This window comes from Aythya fuligula, chromosome 6 (genome assembly GCF_009819795.1).
Source record: "Aythya fuligula isolate bAytFul2 chromosome 6, bAytFul2.pri, whole genome shotgun sequence".
Taxonomy (NCBI): Eukaryota; Metazoa; Chordata; class Aves; order Anseriformes; family Anatidae; genus Aythya; species Aythya fuligula.
Window position 1 is genome coordinate 6,155,555 of NC_045564.1, and position 27,107 is coordinate 6,182,661.

Consider the following 27,107-nt stretch of genomic DNA (forward strand, 5'->3'; position numbering starts at 1 on the left):
CCAGTATTCCTCCTTGCCCCAGGCAGGTGACAGTCGCTGTGATGACACGCAGTGTCACACTATCAAAGTCAGACGGCTTAATCTTGGCACTGGAGGGCAATCCTTAGGCTAGAATCAGTACTGTTTAAGCCCTTCGTATGTTCCAAATGCTTTTCTCCAGAGGTTTATTCTTTATTAAGTACAGAGGGTACCAATCCCATACAGAAGCATTCCAGTTCACCTGGATGATATGTCACCTACAGCCACAACAGAAAAGCTACAGGAGAGATGCCAAGGACTCCAACTATTGAAAACAGGGGCCAGAGAAGCATGCCAGAGTAAAGGGAAGGGTACAGTAAGAAGTTGAACCAGCTTACACTGATTATAATTACTCTGAAGCACTGATTTTAACCTGGCAGTTTTCCTATTATGTCTGGCACTTTTCCTCAAAAATTGTCCAGTTCCACAGCCTCTTTCCCTCCATCTTGTTAACCTTTTGCTAGACAAATTACACTTGCATGGAAGCTCTGAGGTCCAAGTAATACTGCTTCAGGTCCCCATGAATATTGAATTTGATGGTCTTTATCTCAGCATTAACTCAAGTGAGATGTGCTCAGAAGCTAAGGGAGGATGGCTGATGTTGCTGTAGCAAGCCACAGTAAACCAGAAAGATTAACATGGAGAAGCAAAACATAGCTGTGAGGTCAGAAAGCCCAGATCATTTCTGAAGTGCCGGTCAGCTGAGACCTGGTTCTGCTAGACAAGCAGTGTTTATGCTTTTTCCCTTCTCCCTCAAACAGCATTCACTTGAGTACTCCTTTCACTGCAAAACTGAGGCAGCCTTCAATCCATGAGCTGCAGCCACATTTAAGAAAACCTTGTTTACAAAATGCTTCATATACATCCAGTTCAGAAGATACCCCTCACTACAACGCACTTGTTTCAGTTTCTGGTACTTACATATTTTAAAATGCACCTGCCTACAACATTCCATTTGCACTAAATAAAAGAAACATCATCAAATACATACGCTATTTCAGCATACTTCTTTCAGCAACCCCAAAACAAACATTCACACAAAAAGTGAATGTGCTTTTAAACACATCAAGATCCAAACCAGGTCCTGCAAAAAGCTAGGGGTAAACAGCATTAAGATATCACAAACGCTGTTGCTATTATTTAGATTTCTCTTTAGCACTGTGTACACAAAGAACAACACAATCCTTTTTGTTATATCTGCAAATAAGTACATTCCCAGTTTATATTTACTGTATTGATAGTATTTGAAAATTCTCATACATATTCACGAGGGTAATTAAGCAGTGGCATAACAAAAGTTTTATAAATACCAATTATCAACTGATATTATTCCCAGAAGTAACTTCTAAAATCTGGGGCAACACATTTGACTATGTTTTAGTAGTGCTGTGTAGTTTTCCTACTTTTTTCCCCCCCCCATCTAAATGTAGATTGCTTAGCTATGATCTCGATTCAAATTGCTATGATGAACACAAGTTGGGGCTTTTCATGACCAGTATGTCTCCTCCAGCAATTCAAGAGAAAACCTGGCACTATAGCTAAGACTGGAAATACATAGGAGTTGCCCTGCCTGCCATTTGAAAGGGAAGCACCAGCAAGCACAAAATTTGTACCATAATTACATCAAATAGTACAGCCATAAAGTATTGTACAACACCATACACTGAAATTGTTTACTTGCATGCACTCGAAAAACCTCAGCCTTCTACTAAAACTGAACATTAGCTGCTGCAGCTGGACCTTCCATCTGTATTTTCGTGAAAGATAACAAAAAGTATGTCTTCATTCACCTGCATCTCTTAAAATGGTTGGAAATTCAACAGGATGTTTTGATAAGTTTTACCTGAAAACCATTCCAATTTTGTCCTGACAGTCCAATGGTGGTAATAATTCCAGTTACTAATTTATTAGAAAATCTTCAGAAGTTCTCCTTCACATACAAATATAAATGCAGTTGACAAAAATGCAGGTACAAATACAATGCCGTTTAGTAGTTTAACAGTGCTCAAATCAGAAGCCAAGTAAGTAATGTCAGACTCATAAAGTTTGCTTTGTTGAAGGCTCTTGAAAAGTTGGTGCTAGTAATAAAGAGCTCAACACCTCAGATGCAATTCAGTGGTAAGTCCCAGAACTAATTAAAGTTTGTTTTGTTGGAAGTTGTGTGTATTGTTTTCCTTTTTAGGTCATGGTCCTGCAATGCAATCCTACAAATCTGCGATGCAAGTTATTTTCTAGCTCCAGGCCAAACAGCATTCTTGGAAAAACCTGAGGACGCTGTAGGTCCCAGGGCCAAACTAAAGCCACAGACAAGCTCTAGACCCAGGTATCAGTAAATTGCTTCCTCTGTTGTTCCTTCTACAGCCCTCCCCATCTCAGCATCTCCTTGGCAATTAGGCAAAACTGTTCAACAGCCTAAAACCTTCCTACCCAGTCAATATAACACCAAATGTAAAGTTCTAGTATAACTATTCAAATTTATTCCTTCTTTTTAGGTGACATGCTGTGTTATTTCACTGATTTAAGCCAAGTCTCATTATCCCACAGTAAAAGCTTGTTGAAAACAGCGACAACTCTGCCATAGTTCAGTGTACAATTGCAATAGTCCACTTCCCATCCTTCATTACGCTGCCAACTACGTGCCAAGCGATGAACTACGCTGGGGAGCTCAGTTAATTAGCTAATACAACAAACCAGTTGCACTAATACTGTTTACTGCCAGGCAGCCGAAGTATTCACGGCTGGCAAAAAAGGACAGATGTCTGGACACAGACAGGCGGGTAGAGACCACAGGGGATGGGAGTATTTAATTTTTGGCAGCAGGAACAGCTCACATGGACCTGCAGGGCTGGGGCAACCTCAGCCTGTGGGCTTCAAGCAGATGGGGACAGGGCCTCTCCACAAGCACCCTGCATCAATCCACCACAGCCCAGATGTGTGCAGTGTTGCATCGACCCAGGAAACGCTGAATGAACTGCAGGCAAGGGGGAGGCAGAAGGTAATAACCAGAATGGAAAACACCATATGAAAGTGTTGAATGCAACCGAGACCAAGACTGAGGGTTGAAAAATACACTTCACTAATTCTGGTCATCACAGCACCTGCCTTTCATCAGGGAGTGACAATTCCTATTTTAATAGGCTGAGAAACAATCGTTTTACATCCCTACTGCATGGAGCAGCCCCCTGATAATTCACCTTGAATCACCTTAAAGAACGGCTTCTCTCCATACAAAGGATTTCCTTTAGGATTTAAAGGGGTTTTGTTTTTTAAAGTCTTTTCCTTCCCCACTCTGCAGATGGGCTATGAAACAGTCCTTAACTGCATAACCACCACCACCCAGCTGCCCACCTCAGTTAGTGGGGTTTGGATTCAAAATAAACAAATTGCTTAGGCCACTGCAACTTCACCATTTCCTAAGTTTTGGTGTTTTGACTCAACAGCTTAATTAACAGTCTGAAACAGTTTTTGTTTCTTATATATTACCACTACACATTTACTTCAAGCCACAGTATTGCTTCTTGATAAATGTGTAATGTGTATTCCTGGTAGTTTATCAGTGATTATAAGAGATTACCAGCCTATAATGTAGTGACATTACGGATAAAAAAAAAAGAGAGTTTCCTAGTAATTACTAACTTCATATCAAATTAGTGACACGCACATTACCTAGATAAGATTGACTTTAATGTGTCTTTTCATATCTGAAGGGCCAGAGATATCTAAAAAAATATTTTTTCTTAATATTAGTATGAGTGCATAAACAGTATAAGAGAATTAGTAGCTGTGGCCACAGAAACTAGGAGAAGCACCAGAACCACAAGGGATCCCCTTTGCATCTTCTAAAAGCAGGGTCAGTTTGAACTGATTTCACTGACAACAAGCTTGATATTTAACCCAACAGAGAAGTGGTATTATGGTGCAGTCACCTCCTCTCTCCTTTGCTACCACCGAATGCCTCCTAAGGAGGGTACGGACAGTGGTGAAGGGTAGGTAAGAAACGAGAGGCGCAAGTGACAAATACATTTCCACCTAGTTTCTCACCGTTTTTATGCATCTCCTGCTGTGTCCCCTATGCAGGCAGTGTTCTCCCAAAACAAACCCACTCTCCTGCAGACCTTTCCCAAGATGTCCCTGGGCTTTTGTAGCAGAATAAGTCTAACTAAGCAGTTTAAGGAGGCACCTTTAGAGATAATGCATACATATGACATTTATCTCCTTTTCTCCACATCCTTCCAGAGTTTAATCCTTTAAGATTATAAAATTTCTAAGAAAAGACTAAATTCGTGAAGGTTTTGGCATCTCCATGCCTTAATTTCAGTTGGCCGCTAGACACCACTACCAGAATAAAGCAGCATCAAGCCTCCACAGCAGCCTCGGACTCCTACTCGGCAGCCACAGCGCCGAAGAATTTCATCTACAGCATTCCCACAAGACAGGATCTACACCTAAGCACCTGCTTTTGTTAGCACAGCTTTTCGTATAAAGCACTTCTCAACTGAACACTGGTGCCTCTGCTATTCAGAGACAATTGACAGCCTGATGGTAAGCTATTTCCACAGTTAGCTAAATTATATTTACCCAAAAATAGAGTGCAATCCCCTTTCAACAGGGCTTGTACTTTGAGTGCCATCATGATTCATACCTTTTCCTCAAGATATGTTGAGTACATTATGGCATATGAAGTATTAGAAGGATTTTTCTGTCTAGCAAATTAACTGATAGTTACCTTTGCTCTTTCAAGCTGTTTTGTTGGTTGCTTTTCTTTTTCAGATGAGTCATTTAAGTTCCTTCAACAATCACACAACCAGATGAAGCCGATTTTGAGCAGTTAATACCCCCCATTCTGTCCTTGTAAGCTACCATCAGTGCAAATACCACATCACCCCGGTGGATTTGAGAGTGTTCTCCTCCAAGACCAGATCTAACGCATAAGTTTTGTTGTGATTTTCATTAGAGGATCAATTCTTTTCCAGGTTCTCCTAGTTTCAAAACACCCCACCAGTTCTCAGTAGTAGATAGTTATAAACAAGAACAGAATAAGACCTGCTGATTAGATACTGCAATTTATCAACATAAATGCTTCAACACTTTGGTCTCAAAATTCAGTAGGCAAACACCTCATGATTCTTGCCATGATTTTAGAGAGAATTGTCCTCTGTAATTTCAAGTTATCAGCCAAGTAGATGTACCAAAAGGTTATGCATGTCCTTGAGGTCAGTCTTAAGGACACCTGAAAAATTCAACAGGAAATTTCTGCAGATGCATTCATTTGTGTTTTGCTGCAGGCACAAGAGCACTGTATTTTCTAACAAGTCAACGCGAGCTGAACCAAAATTAGCAAATTGTCTGATATGACAAAACCAAGTTGAACACTCGCCTTCAGGAGCAGAAAGCTAGCAAAGCTAATAATACCATTTACCCTGCTGCTAAATCTGTTGTGGCATACCATAGATGGCTTGTTTTAAGTAAAAAAATATTATGAAAGCTTTAAAAAAATTTCCAAGTATCTGTTTTTTGCAGCTCACTCCCCCCATACTCCTCTTCTGGGATAATACTAACAGGTACGTTCCTGAGATCTCCTACTGCTCCTTGTTGAGTTCAGCTGGCCAGGTAGAGAGAAGAAAGATGATACAAGGCAAGAGTAAACCTCAAAAAGCGTACACTGAGTGATATTTATACTTTACTAGAGCTAGTGGAGCAGAATCTCCAAAGTCAATACTAGTCAGGCATTTCCCAGATAACAGACGTCTCATCCAACTCTCCTGCAGAAATAGCAGCACAGCTGCGTCCCCAGAGCAGACACCGTTGTGGAGACAGGAGCACCACGTCACCACTGGGAGAAGCACAAGAGGAGCAATGTTCCTGGCAACGCAACAGAGCTGTGTGGGGCTGGACTCATACTGTTTACATCCCTGCCTGACTTGATAGTGCTGATTAAACAATATTTTGACAAGCCTCTTATTTCAATGAAAAATTTATTTCTGTCTCTCAAGGAGACAAAAACCTATGTAGGATGCCACCATCTCACTTGCACAGCTATTTGGTTCAGTCCAAAAAGGACTGCGGTGCATAGGTTTGGGGTGTTTTGGTTTTGATTGCACCAATGAATAAGCATATTTTTAAAGGCCAGTTCTGGCAGCTGCAGAGCAATTCACCTGGAGCTGAATGTGGCCATTGGCCTGGAGCTGTCAGATCAGGGAAACAAACAGCGCACCCTTGATAGTACTTCTGCTTGAAGCAGTGTTCACAGGCACCCTCTCCTACCTTAAACTGTTCCCTTTCGTGAAAAACTTGCTACCGTGGGAAGTTACATTCCTCCTGATCTAGATTCCTAAACGCAACTGAGGCCACGAGTGTACAAGCCCAGCAGCCTCAGGGGAGTCCTGAGAAGTGGCAAACACGATGAAGCTTTTCCATGTTCCATTCTGCAAAACAGCAGCTGCAAAACTAGAGACTACTGCTATATGTCATTTCTGAAATAACAATCCCAACTGCTTTGTCGCAAAGATATGATGTGCAAACCCTTCTTGAATTCTAACAAATTTCTTTTTGAAGCTTGCACTGGAACCAAAGCTATATTTGAACCAGCACAATCTGCCCTGCTTTTCATGCACACATCATATAGACAGCATGTATTTACACATGAGGTTGTATTTCAAGTCAAAGCAATACAAGTTCGTTATAGAATAGCACGCAGTACATCATTAAGTCCTTTCCTACCCTTTGTTTACAGAGATGATTTTGATATGTTATTTCAGATACAACTGGCTGTCACTAGTTTTACACCAAGTGTTGGGAGGTTAAGCTTTAGACCAGGTTATTGTTTCCCAAATTAAAAGCAAGGTGTGCCAAATTCACCTGTTTCTTTTTTGAAATTCCACCTCATCAGGGCATTTTCTTCAACTTGTCAGAACTACAGGTTAAATAGTAGCAGACTTAAAATCTTGTATTTATAACATCCTCTATTATGTACTTTTTTCCCCACTCTTGTGTATTTTGCTTCAGCTCATTACACACATCAACACAATAACACTGTATGAGATACTGCTATATATAGTGAACATTTTTTTTTCTCCACAAAGAATGCTAATGTGTTTTCAGGATGGAAAGCTGTTAGAAAATATGATGTAGAGGCACAGGGTTTGTTTCTTTTCTTTTTTTTTTTTTTTTTTTTTTTTTTTTTTTTAAGATGCACTACAAGCTCCCACTCTAAAACTCTCAACTTGTCAAAATTAGATGATTTTCTCAACACTTTGCACATTTTACTTTGCCAAGTTCAGCTGAAATTTTTATTTTTACACTCAGTGGCATTTTGGGTTTCATAAACATGCAGTCAGGTAGGTAATATGCTACAAGTCATCTACCTAAAATTGTTGGCCATCAGGCTAGGCTACAGAACAAGGATCCCTTTTTGACACAGGACTAAAATAGTGTAAAACAAAATCAAATCCATAGAAAGACTGGGTTTGATTCTGACTTGCCATAACCAGAATACCAGAAGTAGCACACCAATCTGTTCGGGTTACAAGAGGAAAGAAAGGACAATTATCTTCCAGTTCAGACACAGATCTCCAGGGGATTCGGTGCCTTGACAGACGCGTGGCAGCAGACACTCACCACCCCTTGCTCAGCCCCATGACAAACCATCCCAGTGGCAGGTCCGTTTGACTTCCATCACCTCAGGGACCATGACAGTTTCAGATCAGCATTTTTAGGTAAACTGGTTAAAATTTCCAAACACAAGCAGAAAAATGCAATCATCCCATAAGTGCTTCACGATCAGATTTGATAGCCCTCTCCGGAGATGTGCCAACAACCACCAAGGACTTCAATTACAGTACAGAGAAAACGCTTTCAGTATTTTTTGCTGCATGTACATCAGAGCAACAAGCTACTAGAGGTTCAAGTAGTTTTTATCACCACCACTGCAATACAGTACTTCACAGAACTGGATCACAGCTGCAGAAGCCCACTCGGACTTCGTATTTTGGGCATTCAGAGTCCAGTTATAAAGCCATAGCCCCAAAACATAGCGCCCAAGTCTAGGTATGGCTCTATTCATGTCTGCTCATCTCAGTCCCTTGGTGTAGAGTCAAATGATCTGGATCTACAGCTTTTATGCTACTACATAAAAATATTTCCAGTATCTAACAGAAGTTAGCCAACAACTACCACTTAAATGGCGACCTTTTTTCCTTTCACCATAATAAAGGAAATTACTTACTTAAAATGAACCCAGAGGATCAGAGTACTTGATGCCAGGATCTTAACCTGGCCAGTTTTGAAGTGATCCCTTTAAGTCAAGGGGGTTCTGGCTTTTAGTTTATGGTTCACGTCCATCCCTGCTACTCTCATCCATAATGCTGACACATTGCCAGATTCATAAAAGGGATCATTTTAACATGTGCTAGAAAAATAGATGGCAAAGCACTGATGTTGCAGTAACTGACAGAACGTTCTGTATTCCTCAGCTGCAGAATAACATTATTTTTGGAGAGCAATAGATCTGGCCATCACCAGAAGTGGAACGTATAAAAATGCTGAACCTCTAGTTTGTTTTATTAAATCCAATCCAATAGGAAGCTGTGTATTGTGATGTAGATTTCCTGCAAAATACCTCAGTGCAAAAGCACAGCGTAATCAATCTCTACTCTTGTACTCGATATGTGGTTCTGGCACAATATTCATGATTGCTGATAGCTTATTCATCTGATTTTTAAGATGGAATTAGAGAATCACAACCTGGCATCCTGTCTGAGCATGAAAGCAGATGACTTCAAAAAGCTTTCAAGTCTGGAGGAATGTCTCCCCTGAGAAAGAAGGCCACTATGCTATCATTATGCTTAAATCTCATTTAAAGGGAAAAGACGAAGCACATCATTTATGCAAATGAGATATCCTAAAACATACACCAAGAATGTATTTAGTCCATCTTAAATCCTAACCGTTTAATCCTTGTTAATTTAGATCTAATTATTACAGAAAAATGAACAATAAAACTCATTATACAAGCACAGTTTCCACCTTTTTATGATGTTATGCTTACCCCTCCCCTGCTCCTCTGGGCCCTCACATACAGGGTGGCGTTACAGCTGTCAGCATCCCTTGTCCTTTGCCAGGAGGAAGATGATGCCCACATGGATGGCTTGTTCTTCCTCACTCTAGCATCCACTCCGTGGATCAATTGGAGAAATCGCTGTTGCAGCCACGCCAGGTGAAACAAAGCTGCATACAGCTCAGGAAGAGTTCACACCAGGCACGCCTGGCAAGCCTCCATCCCAAGGCCTTGCAAACAGAGTGCAAAGTGGCAGTGGCACACTGCAGGGCTCCACATGCACCATACACGCAGCCTGAGCAACACTTGCATGAAGCGTGGAGAAGGCACAGAGCAAAGCAGCTACAACCTACTCACACGACTTCCCAAGGCTGACGCCTTCAAGGCATTTCCCCACAGCACGAACTCGATGCTCACAGCAGGGCAGAGGAACTCCCAGTAACACCAGCAGCACTGCCCGAGTCAAACAGCACAGAGCACACTTCTTGGCCTTGCATTTAAATACAGGAACATCTCTTTGCCAAGCTGTAATGCAATTCTAAAACAAAACAGGTAAACAGAGGACTTCATCTAAACACGAGAAAATCTACTTCGATTTTTTTAGATAAAAATTAATGAGCTCCAAGCTTGGGCTTGATTTCAACCCACAAAGCTACTTTTGTTTCACTGCGGGTTTGACAAGTACTTAAGGTCAGAAGTTACCTACTGTGAGAAAAGCTTTTTTTAAGAACATTCTTTTATTATACATTCAATGAGAGGAGTAGAGCACATTTTACTAGCAGACATTTTAGCATTTCAACAGCAAGAGGAGTGAACTGTAACACTTGGCTGCACACAACCCCCACGGCTGCTTGCTGTTGTATTTATCCGTGATGCTTAGATGACTCCAGCACCGCGACAGAGACTTGCACTCTGTAACTCGCGTGTATTCTAATGCACTATGATCTCTGGGCATACAAACACAGCGTGCAATTCAGATGAGGACCTTTCCTACAGTTGAAAGGGGAAAGAAAAGGTGCAGGTGCTTCCCCTCTATAGAGCTACCTTCAAATACTTTGTGAAAAGCACATTGAGTAAGGAGAGCAAGGCATTCTTTTAAAGGCAAGAACCTGCAGGACACAGGAGCAAGTGTAACAATTAAAACATGAGAATTGATAAAGACAAGTGATGCAGTGAAGAAAATTAAAGTTCCTTTCAATTGAAAAAAGACAGTAAGAGCATAATAGCCAAATTTTCAAGTAATTAAGTACAATGCATTTCTCCTGCATACTAAATGTAATCCAGAAACATGAGTATACCTAGATTAAATCTCATTGATTTGTCTTTCCTTTCAGTATTTTCATGTTATCATTTCTCCTACATTTTGCCTTTTCTTCTGCTTTCTGTTCCAGAAAATCTCAGAGCTCAGCACTGTTACACTTGCTGCAGCACTACAGCGCTTTGCTGAACATGGCCTCAATAGGAGCCAAGTCAAAATCTAAATTGACGTGTGTTTTCCCAACTGAATCCCAGAGGTTGCAGCTTATACCACAGCACACTTTTAACATCACAGAAGCTAGACATCTCTAAATCATGCCCACCCGCCAACCAGGAAGTATTGCCTCTAATACTGCCATGTTCTTAAAATCCCTCACTAATTAAAACCTATCTTAGCCCCGCATTAAGCATTATACACGAGGTATTGCAGAATTGGGAGCATCACACCTCAGGCAGCAACAAGAGCATCTCATTTTCATTTGTCTCGGGGTAAAATGCTGCACTGGAGCTGACACACGCTCCTGCAGCTATGCAAGCTTGCTAGAAGATGGCAGAAAAAACAAGGAGCTCCCAGGTCTCTTCTCTAAATGCAAGGCTGCAATGCTTTCCAGTTTTTCATGGCCTCCATGCTAAAACAATGATAAGATGTGTTGGTTTGTGTGCACGTCTGTGTCAGGTGAAATAAATGGCCAGCATTACAAACTCCATAGCATGCTAGATGTGCAACACAGGTTTGCTTACACAAAAACTGAGAGCACATAAGTATTCAATAAGTCTTCGCCAATTATAAATAAGACTGTTCTGATTGTTTGATTTGTATTCTCAAATATTCTCAATGTATTTTACACAATTAGTCATGCTTTTATGAAAGAGCTAATGAGAAACATTACAGACCAAAAAAAAATGCATAAAATGTGTGCAAATTCATCTCTAACTAATTAATCATTCCCAGGCAAAAAATAAAAAAAAAAAGAAAAAAAACAGTAAATTCACATTCTACTTTATTCCCTGTTAAGCCTTTGGAGTTAACACAATTAGAAGTGTTTAAAATTACTTACATGCTATCTGGGAAAAAAAAATGTAAGAAAGAAAGAAAGGTCTAATATTCATCTAAAAATGTATGAAAGTTCACTAGATCCTAGTTAAGTCATTACATGTGTCATTATTAAACAAAAAAAAAAAAAAAACAGTTTTGGGTCTAAGTGCAAAAGAAAACAAAGGAATGAATGAATAGTTTCAACTGCATTCAGGACAGAGTTAGGACGTACTCACAAGCTTTCCTGACCCAGTCACACTAGAGCAGAAAGCCAGACCACTGCACCCTGGCTTGTGGCATTTCCAGTGGTGAACCTGCTAAAACTTGCAAAAGCAGCAGATGAAAAACTATCAGTGACTGCTTGTCCTACTCTGCATTGTGATTCTTCTCCCTGACACCAAGTAACATATTCAGAAATGCTCTGGCACATTCAGGCCCGTTACAAGTAGTTTTGGAAGATGATATGCAACATGCATGAACTCCTATATACACTAACAAATTTAAATTAGCATATGGCAAGAAGAAATATGTAAAAGATGTTTGAAGAAAATGTTTCTTCAATAGTTATATGACTTTTCTTTATTTCTGATGTAATGAACTAGTCTCAAATCACTTTGTATTAAGTGATATATTTTATATCACTGAATATATACAAAGTGATATACTTCATATTTAGCCCTCTGTAGTAAGGCAAGCACAAACTGAAGTTCATAGCACCCCACACTGAGAACTGCTGCTCTTTGGGACCTGATCAGCCACATCTGCTTTGGGGCCAGAAACAGCCCTCAGGGGAGGGGAGCAAACAGCTGGGGACAGCAACAGCACATGTCATCATGTCTGCTCCTCATCCCCTCCGTGTCCTTACCGGTGGGGATTGGGCTGCACCAAAAAAAACTTCATAGCTGCAACATCACAGCAAAATTGTTGGTTTCAAAACAGGCTGTTTGCTTTTGTTGAGCAGAATCGGAACCAAACCACTAACTGTATGCTCACGCCTTTCTCCATTTTTTTTCAGTGTTATACAAAAAATCAAATACAATATTTAAGATTATTCCTAGACACGTTCACAGACTACTAGAAATATGTTCACAGCTCTCTGGTAAAGTGGCAATGAACACATCAGTGACTGTAAAGAAAACCTTACCAGGAGTGAAGAGAAAAAAAAGTTTAGAGGGAGAATAATCAAGTGCTGACATATCTGTTTTGAAGCAAAGTATTTTCAAATATTTGTATCAAATATCCTCAGTAATGGCAAAACTGAACAAAGTGCTATCTCCTTTTGGAGAACAGATATCCTAAGACAGGTAAGACAACTCGAGCATCTTAATGAATTAGCCAGATACTTGAAATTCACCTTGAAAAGCAGCAGTTTGCTGTCAGCAGCAGTACACAGCCATCCCAATCCTGCAACTTCACCCTAGTTTGTTTTTTTTTGCACCTTGAATCCAGTTACAGAAAGCATGTAACTGAATCAGATGCAGGTTTTCATCTGCAAAAGTTTCAAACAGTTATCTTGTTATTGGAAAAAATAAAAGAACAAGGAAACAAATGAACAGAATCAAAGGGTTCCTTCCAAAACAGTTTCACTTTAGGGTATTATCAGCAACACCAAACAGAAGAGGTGTGTAAGAGTAACGGTCACAGGATGAAAAGTGCGATGAAAACTGATTATAACATTATATTTACACATCCCACTGTGATCCAATATTATGAAGTTGATCTCAAGCTTTTCTAAACCTTTGAGGTACTAGCAGGTGAGTAGAGCAAGGAATTTTCGCACATTTATTAGCATTTACCCTTCAACCTGATGAGAATGGTGTATCGCCATTACAGAAGGACAAGTACCCATCGTAATGTGGAGACCAAATCCAATTTTGTCCTTTATGAAGTAACACTGGGGAAAAAGGATTACACCACTTACTGTTTCTGAAGCTCAGTGAAACAGAGTTCCAGCTGATCACATCCCATTAAAGTCCAGTTCTCTTCAGTGCATACTGAGGTCCCTTACAAAGTACTTCAAATACAATTTATTTATTTTTTTATATAGGCTTCTGCATATAAAGACTGCGTTTTGCAAGCCAACGTATCTCGGATTTTATCCAAAATACTTTCAGAATTGGTTTAATTGGTTTGCAGGACATCTTTCCCCAAGAATCTGTGGTTTCTCCTGGCTGAATGCATTTCAGTAATTGTTTCCCAGCAGACAGACTGCTATGTCTTACAAAAGGTCTTTTTGTCCCTTCGTTCCACTTCTGGGGGAGTGACCGTTCTCCCCCCTTAGCATCAACTCTACATGCTTTGTAAGTGTAGTATTAATAGGTTAAGAATCATTATTATGATTACTTATAATAACATTAATATAGCATCAATGATTGGCTATGTTAAACTGTTGAAACTTAACTATATATTAGCTATATTAAACTATTGTTTGGATTACAAGATCATTAAATTTATTTCTGCTCCTAGATGTGAAGTCTTGAGCACCAGTGTACGAAGTAAACGCACAACCATGAAAGTCTACTGTTAAAGAAAAAAAATAGAATTATTACCCCACAAAGCTTTAACTGTACACTTCTTTTAAGACTGTCGATATTGAAAGCTTTTAAGTAGAACATTCTCACATTAGCCGCAACGCTGGGTTTCAGGTTTCTCTCCCACCACAGTATTATCAAATTGTTTGCATGAACTAAAGTGATTTTCTTCTCTACATAATACACAGGAAAAATGCCAGACTAGACAGCTGTTAATTTTACTTTGAAGAGATTCTACAAAGCACTACAAGTTAGGGAAATGACTCAAAATGGTAATGCAAAGTCAGTGGGGAATCAGCTCACTTCATTAAACATCTGCATCACAAGCCTGAGACTCATATGGAAGTTAAATTGGTTTGTCAAACCCATATTTACTGTAGTGTTTTGTCTCATATTTTCCAGTGTAAGTACTAAGCAAAACAAGAACAGTCACCATCCTTCTTCTACAAAGATTTTATTCCCCTTGCATTTAATCTATAAATCATTTAAGTGATTAAGGTCTAGCCCTGTGATTTATTGAACAACTGGCTCGCTTTTATTCACAGTTCTCCGTACCACCTCTACCTACTGCAATACACCAGAGCCACTGACAGCGTAAGCCATGTCATCTAAAAAAACGAGCTTGACTCATACCCTGGCTCTTACACACTAACTGTCCACAGCAAAACATAAGCAAATGCTGTAACAGCTCTTACTAAACCAGCCTGCTCTTCCCCGAGGATTGGCACGCTGAAGGCTGAAGACACCACAGAGAAAACCACCTCCAGTTTCCTTTTGGAAGCAGAAAAGAACACTGCTCTAAATAAATGCACCAAGAATATGAAGTTAGAAACGTCATGCTTGAATTAAAGAGCCTGCTATGAAAAATACCACTCATCTAGGAATTAACACGGCTGTCTGCAGTCATACCAAGTGACAAGATCCCTTTAAACTATTTGTAGGAACTACTTTAAGTGACTGTTTTTTTTCCCTCTGCTCATGACAGCTGTGTATTTCCAGAGACATTGCGCTTACAGACAGGTTTTCAAGTCCAGCAAAAGCCTTGCACCAGTGAAGTGTGACACTGAGTACAGAGTGCAGTGGGCATGTGCTGCTCTCAATTACAAATAATTAGCGAGGGCTTTGGCTAGCAGTCATTACTTTGTATGCCTGGTGCTAGACACATCCTCTTATTCTCCTAAGATTAAGAAACAGCCACTGATTGTGTTACTCCGAGCCATATTTGGGGCAAAAAGGGTGGCTGATCCCACAAAGTTTCATACAGTGGCTACTTGTATAGACAAACAAGAGTTTGGCTTGAAAACCTACAGAACTGAGATCTCATCTCCTTCTCTTGCTTTAACCAAGGCACAGCCCTTCCTGCCATAGGAGGGAAGGAGAAGACCACTACTCAGTTTGAAGCAGAAGAAGGAGCACCAACAGTAGCGCCCATTTCAGGGAGAAGTTCACCAGCTGCCTTCTCAGTAATCAGAACTGCTTAAGGCAGGTAGAGAGAAGTTGTTCTATACAGTAAGAAGGCAATGATAAGACTGACCAATGGTGTCAGTAAAATGCACTGCAAGAATCACAGGTCAGTCCTCACTTTGAAGCAAAAAAAAAAAAAAAAAAAAAAAAAAAGAAAAAGAGAAAAAAACAGAACTATACTTTCCAAACAAACCATTCCCAGTCTAAATGCTGTGCAAGGGACTGCACTGAAAAGAGCTGCACTGGCACACCAAGCAGAAGTACAGCAAGGTTTCAATTATACTTTAAACATGTTTTGGATGTGAAATGAAGTCTGATACCCATTACAAAGAACTCAAGAAAAGGGCTTGCAAAGTCCTATCAGAAGAGGAGTGCAATTGACCCGGAAAGAGGGAATGACCAAGGTAGAGGCACTGAAAAGTGATGAAGTAGAAAGGATGATCCAGTGAAAGTTGTTTTGTTTCTTTATATTTTCCCGTATCAGCCCAGAGTGCCTGCTGGCATATATGAAATGCAGCAACACAAATTAAAATGCATTGATTTTTTTTTTTTTTTTTTTTTACAAAATAAACATTTATTTTAGTGAAAATCTATTGCAATTATTTAAAGTATCCCTTTTCAATAAAAATAATTTAAGACAACACACACTGATTACAGCGGTAAGACAACTACCACACTTACCTGTTTGACAGGACAGGTCTTTGTGAGATGCCCGAGGCTTGTCCTTTGGAAAAGCCATCATTTAAATGCTCCACAGTATTTGCCAGAGCTGGGGAGGGTTTGCATCATCACATCCAAGCGAATTTGACCTATACTTTAATGTTGGGTGTACATAACCATCTCCAAAACTGCTTTTTGGCTTTCAACTGATACTTTGACATAAGTGTGATTCCAGTTAGATTGCTTCCATGTCTTCAGGAAGAAGGGCCCCTTTCAAATGCATCTTTTTCATCATCACCTCTAGTTACACTGAACACAAAGCCCTGAAGCAACATCCCTGTAGCACTATCACCACGCTCCTCTTCATAACTTGAATATAACTGTCTGGGGACACTGCCACTGAACACAGCAGGATAAATGCTCTCACTGCCACTGTTTTTTCATTGTCACGCGTGTTAGAGCTTCAGACATTGCCTCAACCCACAGTCAAACGGTGAACAAGCAGAGCAGCAGTTACCACTCTTGCCATCACTTTGTACAAAATGTGAAGTCTGTCCTCTGCCTGCTCTTTTCCACCCTTCTCAGACAGCTCTGCAAGGCTGGCACCTTTGATCTGTCATTTTTAACTAGTATGAGGCTCTTACTATCTTCCAAGCATTTAGCAAGTCAAGAATCCACCCCCAAATACATTTTATACTAAAGAAATACTTTGGTACCAAGTTTCCTAGATTTGCAGTCAGAATGCATCTGCTTTTAATATAGTCCAGTTACACAGAAAGGCAAAAAGCACTCAAGAGATACAGAACCTTATGTCATGAAATTGATTCTCCAGACTTACTTATGAAGCAATTTATATCAGAGCACTTTCTTCCTCTTTTCTGACAGATTAGCATAGTCTTTTATTCCACCAATATTCCTAAATCCATGCAAATTATTATTATATGGACTGTAAATAAGACTGTTAGGAACCCTGCCAAAACTGAGGCAAGATGTTCTCCCACACCCTCATTCTTTCTTGTTTTGGCCCATATTAATAATCACAAGTATTTCATTAGGTCAAAATGTAAAACAATTACTCCAATGGGTAGAAAATACTTAAACTAATTGTGAAACAAAATATTGCTTGATCTCCAGTGCATGAGAAACTACCCCTGCAAGTTTATTGGAAGTGTATCACCAAGTACATATATCTTTTACTAATGCTGCTAATTACTCAATTAAAACCCAACCCAAACAGTACAGCTTGAACCATTAATCATTTTTACACAATTACTCATTAAATACAACATTAGGCATGTCATTTACCGTGCTGTTGTTGCCACATGAAGTCTGATGCTTTTAGGTTACGCACTAACACGACTAAAATCACAGAGCAGGTCCTCTTGCAACACATTTCTGGACACAAATGAGAAAAAGCTAATTACCATAGACTCATTAAGGTTGGAAAAACCTTAAGAGGCTGCCATTCCTGAGAAGCTTAGACAGGCTGGAAGAATGGACTGAAATTTCCAGAAATTCAGGAAGGACAACAAAGTCCCACCCTAGTAAGAAAGTCCCTTGCTACAGCTCTGCAAAAGAGAGCCCTGGAGACAGCAAGGAGCATGGAGACAGCACGGGCACCTGGCAGACAAGAGCAGACCCACCCCAGCAAGGGGTGCACCACATCTGTGAACTGCAGAAGGAAGAGCTCCAAAGAAGTGTCCAACAAGCGTTCACCCACATATTTTCTCTAAAAGATCACAGGTTGCTGCTACTGAGCTGGTTGCTTTGCCATCTTTCCAGAAGTCTGACAAGACGTTCGTTGGGTTGCAGCTCCTTTGCAGCTAAAAGCAAAACTTGGGTCACTCTCAAGTAATTCTGATAAATAATCCATCTAAGAAAGCTATTTTCACCTTTATTTTTCCATGCTTTTAGTAACATAGCAAGAGTACCTCAAGTGGCATTAATGCTCCTGATGTCTGAGGGTTTGCTTGCAAGTTCCAACAAATTATGAAATAACAGGATATGGGAAATGCCACTTCTTCCACACAAAAGCAACCTTGTAGAAACTTAAAATGACAGATTTTTAACCAAGGCAGACTCCACTGTAAGAGACTCACTCCATTTTTGGCCCGTCTCCCTCCTGAATCACACTCCACAAGGTTCTGGCAACGCACACCCCTAGAAGCACACAGCTCTCTTCACTCCATCCCAGCACAAACTTCAGTACCAGCCGGGAAAAGATTTTAGAAAGCACAGCCATAATGTTCTTAGTAACAGGTTTCTATAACTGGATAGTCATTTTTGACTAATGAAGTGCTAATATCCAAATAACTGAGTATTTATGGAACATTAACAATGAACACTAATAAATACCGCATGAACAGCCAGTTACTGTATCATTCTTTAACTGTATTTAATTTCTATTTTTCTAGTGTAAATCTCTCTATGGAATAACAACATGTTCAACAATGAATTATAGACCATAAATAGGTGATACATGGACACTTAGTGCAAAGAGCAACAGTTTAAGCTATGAATTTAAACAATACTTTTCTGAAGGTAAAATTCATCTTCAACTGGATTTTTCTAGTGCACAGCCTTAGTGACATCCCTTTGCATCACTTAAATGAGGTTTTCAATGCCCAGCTATGAAAGACTGCTGAGAAGTTCCAGTTGTGCAGTGATATATATTCCATCTGAAGTATTAATTTACTTGGACAGAATTCTTGAGGTCTATCTCTCTGAACTATTAACATTTTTATGCCTCAGGAAAGCTTTTTATTCCTGGGTTTAGTACTACCTGTGAACAACATGCTTGCAGTACTCACCAGATGATTCCTCAGTTACTGATTTTTTTGTTCTCCTAGCTTGTTAATAAAATAATAGAGTCAGAGAAAAAAAAAAAGAGCTAGAGATGGAGACCACAGAACAGACAATTAATAGGAATTCCCCCAAAAAAACAACTTCTTCAAAGTCTAGAAGTTGCATTTTTCATCAGTGGCATTGCCATTGTCATTATTAATGTGTCTCCTCACATTACCAGCACTTTATTGCAGTTAATGACTTATTTCCCACACCACCTCACTGTTAATCTATGTCTGTCTTTATTAAGAGTAGTAAGCCAGCAAAGACCAGTACTGAGGATTCCATCCTCACTATGAACCTTCTCTATTAACACCTTCTAATCAAAGAAATAAGATTAATGAAGAGCCACATCAATCCTTAAAAAAAAAAAACCTTATACGGATAAAAAAAAAAAATCTATGCAATTCATTTCATATATGTAACTTCAAAGGCTCTATGTGGCAATTGAGTTCACCACCACCCCCTTTTTTAATGGGCACAAGGATCCATTTAGTTTGTATCCATCTGTTTGGAGGCACCAGAGCAGTATCTTTGTGCTTGAAGTCTCACAGATTGGAAACACTGATACCACTGTTGGCTTTTCTGCTTATTAAATTTAAAGTGATTTTCAGTTATTATCAAATAAAATACTGAAGTTGTTGTCCTACAGTTTCCATAAAATACAATTAGCCCTCTGAGTACTTGTTTTCCCCCAAGGAAGACTAGAGAAAGCACTTGCAAGCAATTCCATGGAAATATAGGAATACACGCCAAAACAGAAGTAGCTATCCTTAGTTGTTTTGTTGCTTAATTAGAAAATAGCGATACTTGCTACTTTATTTTTATATGAACAGCAGAGGTGACAGAACTGCTTGACTCTCACATTTACATCCCCCTCCCCTTCTTTTGCACCTATGTTCTAATGAAAATTAGACTACCAGAGACCCCGTACCAGGCAAACGCTCATCTGACACGTAGTCAAAATAGCCAACAGACTCCATTAACAGCCTCAAGAAAACCTGCCTGAATATTTTCCTCGTGGCCAATTACATTGGCAATGGGAAGTTTCTCAGAGACCCACCTCCCTTCTCATCTACATTCCCTGTTGGAGCAAGGAAGGAAGACAAGACTGGACGTGTTGCAGAAATGACTGTTCTTGGAGCCAACACAACTTCAGCAAAACCACGCTGGATTGCAGAACTTGGAGGGAAGTAACTGAAGGTCTGCAAATGGTTGCACTTAAAGTTATTTTTTTGTCTCACAACATGATTACCTAGCATCATTTGCAATGGAAAGCTGCATGAAGTCAGTTTTATCCAATCTTTTCCTACAATAAATGGATTTCTTTTGATGTATCACTGAAAATAAGGAAAAACAGTAATCTGACTGCATTTCAGAACAAAATATCCCCTGACAGCAACGGCTACTTAGATCAGTTTAGCTGGAGTATGTGCCTAGTATGAGGTATAGCTGCGATGGAAATAAAAGGGAGTGCAAGTTTCATGTCCATCAGCCTTTCCCCTGTAGGTAAATCACCCACACATCTCATCTATCACAAAAACCTGGCTGCAGCATTCAGCTGCTTTGTGACTTAGATCAACTCTGATATGTCATTGGACTTTGTGAGGCTCTGTGAAGTCATCCATCACATTCTCTAAAGCTTTGCATATCACCTTGTACACAGGAGATACTCAGGAAATCACCAAGACAATGGTATGTCACCCTGTCAAGAGGCACTATAAGCTAAGCTTCAGGAGTGCTACCATAGTTTATAACCCACAAATCACACACGTAAGGAACAGCAAGAGACACTTCATTGTCCTTCGGTACAGCCCTGGAAATAGAGACTCAGTAGATAATACACTCGAGCTCCCTCACCTCCCAGTTATGCCCAGTGCAGTATATTGCAGGACCCAGGACAACCCACAGGCATACCTCATTCTCTTAACCCAGGTAACACAAGTCTGCAGTCCCTTAAATCCATGTATAACCTGTTTTAAACCCATGTATAACCTGCACATCCAGCATCTCCTCACTAGCCTCACTGCTACACCTCTGTTTTGCTCCAAGGGTGGACAACACCAAAATGAGTCACCGATTCAATTCCAGTCTGATCGCTTCTCACTGGGTCACTGGCCTAAACGCTGAGGCTTGAAGGGAAAATGAAAAGGACAGGTGTGTGACAAGCTTCTTCTAGAATAAGTATTTCCTCCCTCTGTGGCATCCTGTATTAAAGCGCAGTAATACAGCTAGGTCAACATTAATCAAGGCAGAAGTTTTGTTCAATCACTGGATACCAATGAAGAATTACCCTACAATTTCTTTAGGAGACCAATGTCTGCCTTGACTGTCCACTCAGAAGCATGTGTGCGTGCTACATAACACTTGAGGACACCAGTGACATAGGACAGCTCTAACATGTACCACATCCCTTGCCATCAAGGGAATCGAGCTGCTTCTCAATACCTAAACAAAAACTAGCACTAGACCTAGACATAAAAGCACGCACACGTGCTTGCTGATTGCTGCTATTCGATTTATCAACACTCCCCCCAGTTCTACATTAACAAATAGGTTTGTTCTAAATGCCTATTTGTTTGCAGTAGCTTGCCACTCAGAGTCTTCAGCATGACATGCCCTTGGTTTCACCCAAACCCAGCCCCTGTAACTCAGGAGGCATCATTTGCTCCAGGGTTTGTACCACTTATGTTACCCAGCAACTGAACCTAGCCATGCAATTGCATTAGGATTCTGTTACAACTTCTATGAATTAAATTACCTAGGCAAAAGGACAAAAATTGAAGTTTACGGGTTTTTAGTGAGGATTTCTTTAAGTAAAATGTGACCAGCTGAATTTTTATTGGAAGTGGATATATAGGAATAGTCGATGTGAATAAACTACATTTTACTTTTGTGTTTCATAAAGCATCATATTTTATCTTTGTTAGCGTTCCCTATAAAAACAGATCGGTAATATAGTATCTCTTTCCACAGCTATTTTATGTAGTCCCATTTTAATTTTTATAGCCTTATCCTTTTCTCCTGAAGGGAAAACAGAAAGCCTTAATGTGCACTGACTATTTCATGTTCATCTTCCCCCACTATCCAGCTTCCCAAGTGTTGGTCACTTCCCAGTTTTCCAGTGAACCAACACATGCCCAGATGTCAAATGAGTAAAAAGAGACATAATAGAGTCTTGCCTTTTACCTCCTTCACAGAAATAATTATGTTTGAGTGAACATTTTGTTGTCATGCCGATTTCAGCCCTAGGGGTTGAGTACCAAAATTGATCCTCCCTCCTCCAAAATATGGCTCTAAAGCCACTGAGAGTGCTCCTGGCAGCAAGGACGGTGCCACCCACCAGGCCTTCGACACCCCCAAGCCTTTTGTATTCATCAACTTACATTGAGCAAGAGATAGATCCCTCAGCTGCTGGATTATTTTACCTGTTTCTGCTTTAGCACAGTCTATCTAAAGCATCTTCACTGAACAGAGCAGAAGATACTTGTGAACAGTGTTTCCAACTCTTCGAATAATAACTCAAAGGGATGTGTCTCTAGATCATCTGCTTTCCTGCTATTTTCATACCACGGTTCACTTTTTTGAAGTCATAAAAATGACCGTTATTTGCTAAGCAGCTAAATGGAATCAGAAATAAGTTTATCCAGGGGAGATGCAATCCCTGATCAACCAGCCTGGATAACATGCCTTTATCCACTGCGACCAACAGGGCTAGGCAGTTCAAGAAGACATGAAGAAAATGAAATCATCATCTCTCCTCTCACAGCTGTAGTTAGACAGAACAGCAAACACTGTGCACCTAATGCCTTGAGATTTAGAGATTATTCAGCAGTAAAACAGGTTTGTAAAGTACTCTGATACAGAATTCAATACACAAAACAATTTCAAAGTCATTAATCACACACTGTGAAAAACTACTTTCCCATCACAAACTGGTGATGATAAACACGATACATGCCATCTGCTTGCTTTGCAGTAAGTCAGCTAAGGGTAAGCTTGTGAACAAAGTGCCATGACAAACAAGCTCAAATGAATTTCTTTGTATTTCTAATGGTCATGATAATCCAACAGCAAGGTGCATATACACACTGCTGACAAAGCACCTGCAAACAATTACTGGCCTGCCCTTCGAGGATCAGAAAGCTTTATTTTTTCATCACAACGGGCAGTCACACTGCAAGCAGACTACTTACATTCAGGTTTCTATTCCTGCAAAATTACTGACATGAAGGTGATGAGAATTAATAGACGGGACTCAACATGACACAGAAAACCCCACAGAATGGAGTCTGAAATAGTTCTAAAAAGGGGGATTTTCAGGTAGTGCAAGAAACTGATTCTTGCTCACTCAAACACTGTAAGATCACTTCAAGACTTCGAGTCAATCACAGTAATTGTAATTTGTAATTCTAAAACAGAAAGCTTATTCCTTGTTTGAGTTTGACTCAAGTTGGGTTTCAAGTCACATTTCCTTCAATAGGCCATTCACTGAAGGGAAGACATCCAAATCCTGAATATCAGAATTATGAGGAAAAATAGCTCAATAGCTTTCTGTAAGAAGGCTCACGGGAAAATACATTCTGGTGCAGAAGTCTGGCTGACCTTTTGTTAAACATTAATATTAAGAGCTCACAGCAATTGTGGCCTCTAGTCGCTCAGCAGCTCAACTTCTTCCCTTTTTGCTCGCTGGCATCTTCTGAGTGTTGCATCCTTGATTATCACAGATGCTGCCAGTCTTCATCACAGATGAACAGGTAAAAAAGCAACAACATCAACTGCAAATGCATAACATACCATCTTAAGGAAAATTTAAACGAAAAAATCATGTGGAAACACAAAAACCCTTCACTTTTAGAATAACATCTCACTGAAATTTGACTGAGAACTTCCTGCAACAACCTACATCAATAAAGCTCTTTTCCATGCCCAGACAGAATAAAGTATTGTTCCTATAAAACCTGGAGGTAATACCATCTGCTAGTAGAAACTCTGGTGCATGATGTTTTAACTAGTCATGGAGACAGACATCTCAGGTTATTTATGACAGGGAAATCCTTACAAAAATGTGATAGGGAAATATATAGGAACTGCACATAGTTCTTAACAGCTTATCAGGCAGTTTGTGTCTGTTTCCAGAGGGTGAGAGTCCTCCATTCAGCCAGATACACTGTTGGACTGCTAGGACTGTCACCACCTCTACTTCCAGCTATTAACAAGATTCTGTTGCTGTTTGGGACTTGCAAATTCACTATTGGCCTTCTACTACTATTACTTGTAAAATTTAACATGGAAATTGATTACAAATGCAGACAAAATTAAGATTCTCATATGAACACGACAAAAAAACTGGAGCAAGTTTTAGCGCATCCTTGATCCCCTTCCTCAGACCAAATTATAATAATATACTCTTACAGATACACTGATCTAGTAATATTAGCAACAAGACAGTAAAAATATGCAGTATCAGATACATCAGGAAAGCCTGCATATTTCCTAGAATAAGGCCAATAAAAACAATATACTTAAGGAGTACCATATAATAACTGACCATTAATATCTATCCGGTTTTTAAAATTATCTCACTTCTCGAATGACTGTCATTCATTTGGATCAAAGTTCAAAACCGTAAGATATTAAGAATGAGCTTATTTTCACTGAAAATATATAAAAAGCAGACCCTCAGGCAATCAGAGTGGATCCTGATGAACAGATATTTCAGAGAAATCAAACCAGTGCTTATGTTGTAATGACCAGCCACACAGCAACTTCCAAATTGATGGTCTGTGGGGAGCAGCTTCCAGCTTTTCCGAGTTTGTTCAAGCATTGGATCTGCAAGCTGAGATAATGCAAGACCACTTACAAATGCTGGCTTACTCAAGGAGACAGAGTCAGTGCTTCTGAAAAAGCTGGACTAGCTATAAATGAAGTGCCTCATGCCTCACGCGGCAGCAGGTCTTACAATATAAGAACTTTGGACACCAAATTTACCTACAGGGAAAGAGCTCTCTCCAACAAGCAACATTGCTAGCCCTCAGAAACCCACCATCGGTTCTAGCATTATTCAAAAATTCTTACCTATTCAAGTTGTTTTGGTAAATAAGTATTTTCTAAGAATTTGAAGAGAAAGTTGAATACTTTTAACCAGAAACAACTTCTTACTTTACTCACCTATGCTACATTATAGTTTTACATTTCTTTTTCCTGGAACCTGCATTTTCCTCTGCATGGAGTATTAGCTGAACAAAGACACAAGAGCAGGGAAGTCCACAAGTCTGTACTAATGTATAGCATCCTTTTTTTTCATATGAACTCATATTAATTTAACAATTTAGAGGAAAAAGACAAATATGGAGAATAATGTGACACCACATCTGGTGTCAAGATGATTTCATATGTGAGAATTAGCAAGCTATATTAACATTTCATACCTCACTAAAACCAACAGATGAAGAAATAGAAGAAACACTGAAAATTAAAATAAAAAGGTTACATATCACTAATCTTTGCAAGTGAAGCAAGTAGAACCACTTTTAACATTTCATAAAAGCTTTAAAAAAAATCATTAAAGTTTTACAGTGATTATTGCCTCCTAAACACCCCTGCTTATTGACCTACGCTAAAAAGTGGCTAACAAACAGAGGATATCTGGTGACAGCATGTCCAGCCATCACACAAAACGTGCATGCTTCCACATGCAGTTTTCTCACTTAAGAATTAACTTCTCATTCTTTTCTTTTATGTTCAAAGCTATTCTTGCTTCATTCTTGAGAACTCCCTGATAAAGCTCACTGTTGCTGTGAGGCTCTATTTCTATCTGTAATTACCCTCCCATAATTGCTGTAAAGAGAAAAACATCTGTTGCTACTCATTACCATTTCTCATGGCTGTATTTATGCTTTTTTAAAGCATCTTTGATTATGCAATGATTTCGGGTTTTCCACCTCTTCCACAAAAAAAAGCACCGAACCAGTTAAATAATGCAGCCTTGTTTGGGAAACCTGAGAATTCTATGGGAAATTTAAAGTGATTTTAGGTTCTTTTGCTCGAATTGGAGCACTGCTGCCTTTTTTTTTTTTACTCCACACACACAAGCAGAAAAGCACCTGAAGGAGCAGGGCTCCCAGGACCGAGGCAATAATGCCAAGGCGATGGGCAAGATCCTTGCCTGTGCCTGCACTCACCTGCAGTGTGCTTAGCGCCAACCGCTCAACACATCGAGCATGCCTGTGGCTCACAACAGCTGTGCCTAGGCAGGGGACGTGTACTGACCAGTTCATGGATGTTAGTCCAATTCATTAGACTATTCACTGGAGTAGGCACAGCTTTCCTTAAGAAGTTAATTTACTTATTAGCTCCCATCCATTTACAGAGGTTCCAGCAAAATACGCCCAGGAGCTACAGGTGAAGGGTTATTTCAGTGCTTCTATGTTCGTCTTTACATTCTATGAGCCCAACTGCAACACAGCATCGTGAAGTACTTATAAACCTTTTATCTGAGACAAACACTGTCTTTTCCAGTTATTTAACCCCGAAAGCCTATCCTTACTATAAAATACATCTCAACTCGACCAGATCTCCAGTACTAGGCCTACATGATGTTGAGCATCCTGGCCTCTCAGGATGCTCTAGTTAAACATACTTAAGCCTAGATCAGGATCAGAAAGTACAAAATTCAAGAGCTTTGTCCACTAGCTGCTCATTCTTCTGAGCTATAGAAAAGCACTGTTGTGGAGCTACCTGTTCATCTAATAATCAGGTTGTCCACATGGTACAAGTGGATGACAGGTTCTGCTCTATATGCAGCATTTGTCTTTCTGAACATAATCCAGCACTTAATGACAGGACCTCCCTGCTGCAGGAATACAAATCTACACTGTGTCACCTGCTGAGTTACAGTCAGCATCTGACACCCAGGAGAACCTGTACAAAGAGATATGCCTTCAAACTTTTTCCAGAAAGAAATCTTTGGAGCAAAGATTGCAGATGCATTTTCAAATGTGATCTTTACTACAGATCACTGTTGCACACAGCAGAGGTCTCAAAGTTGCTGCCGTGCTGTGCTGTCCTATGTTGCATTTCAACCTAACGCTCTGGGAACAAAGATGTCTTGGCATATGTGGATCTAAAGATGGCTTGGACTCTTGCTATGCTTGTGCTATCCCTGTTACAATTTATTTTGAGCATATAATTGCTCAGTAATCAACTTAAGTCAAGTATTTACAATCAATCAGTGCTGCTC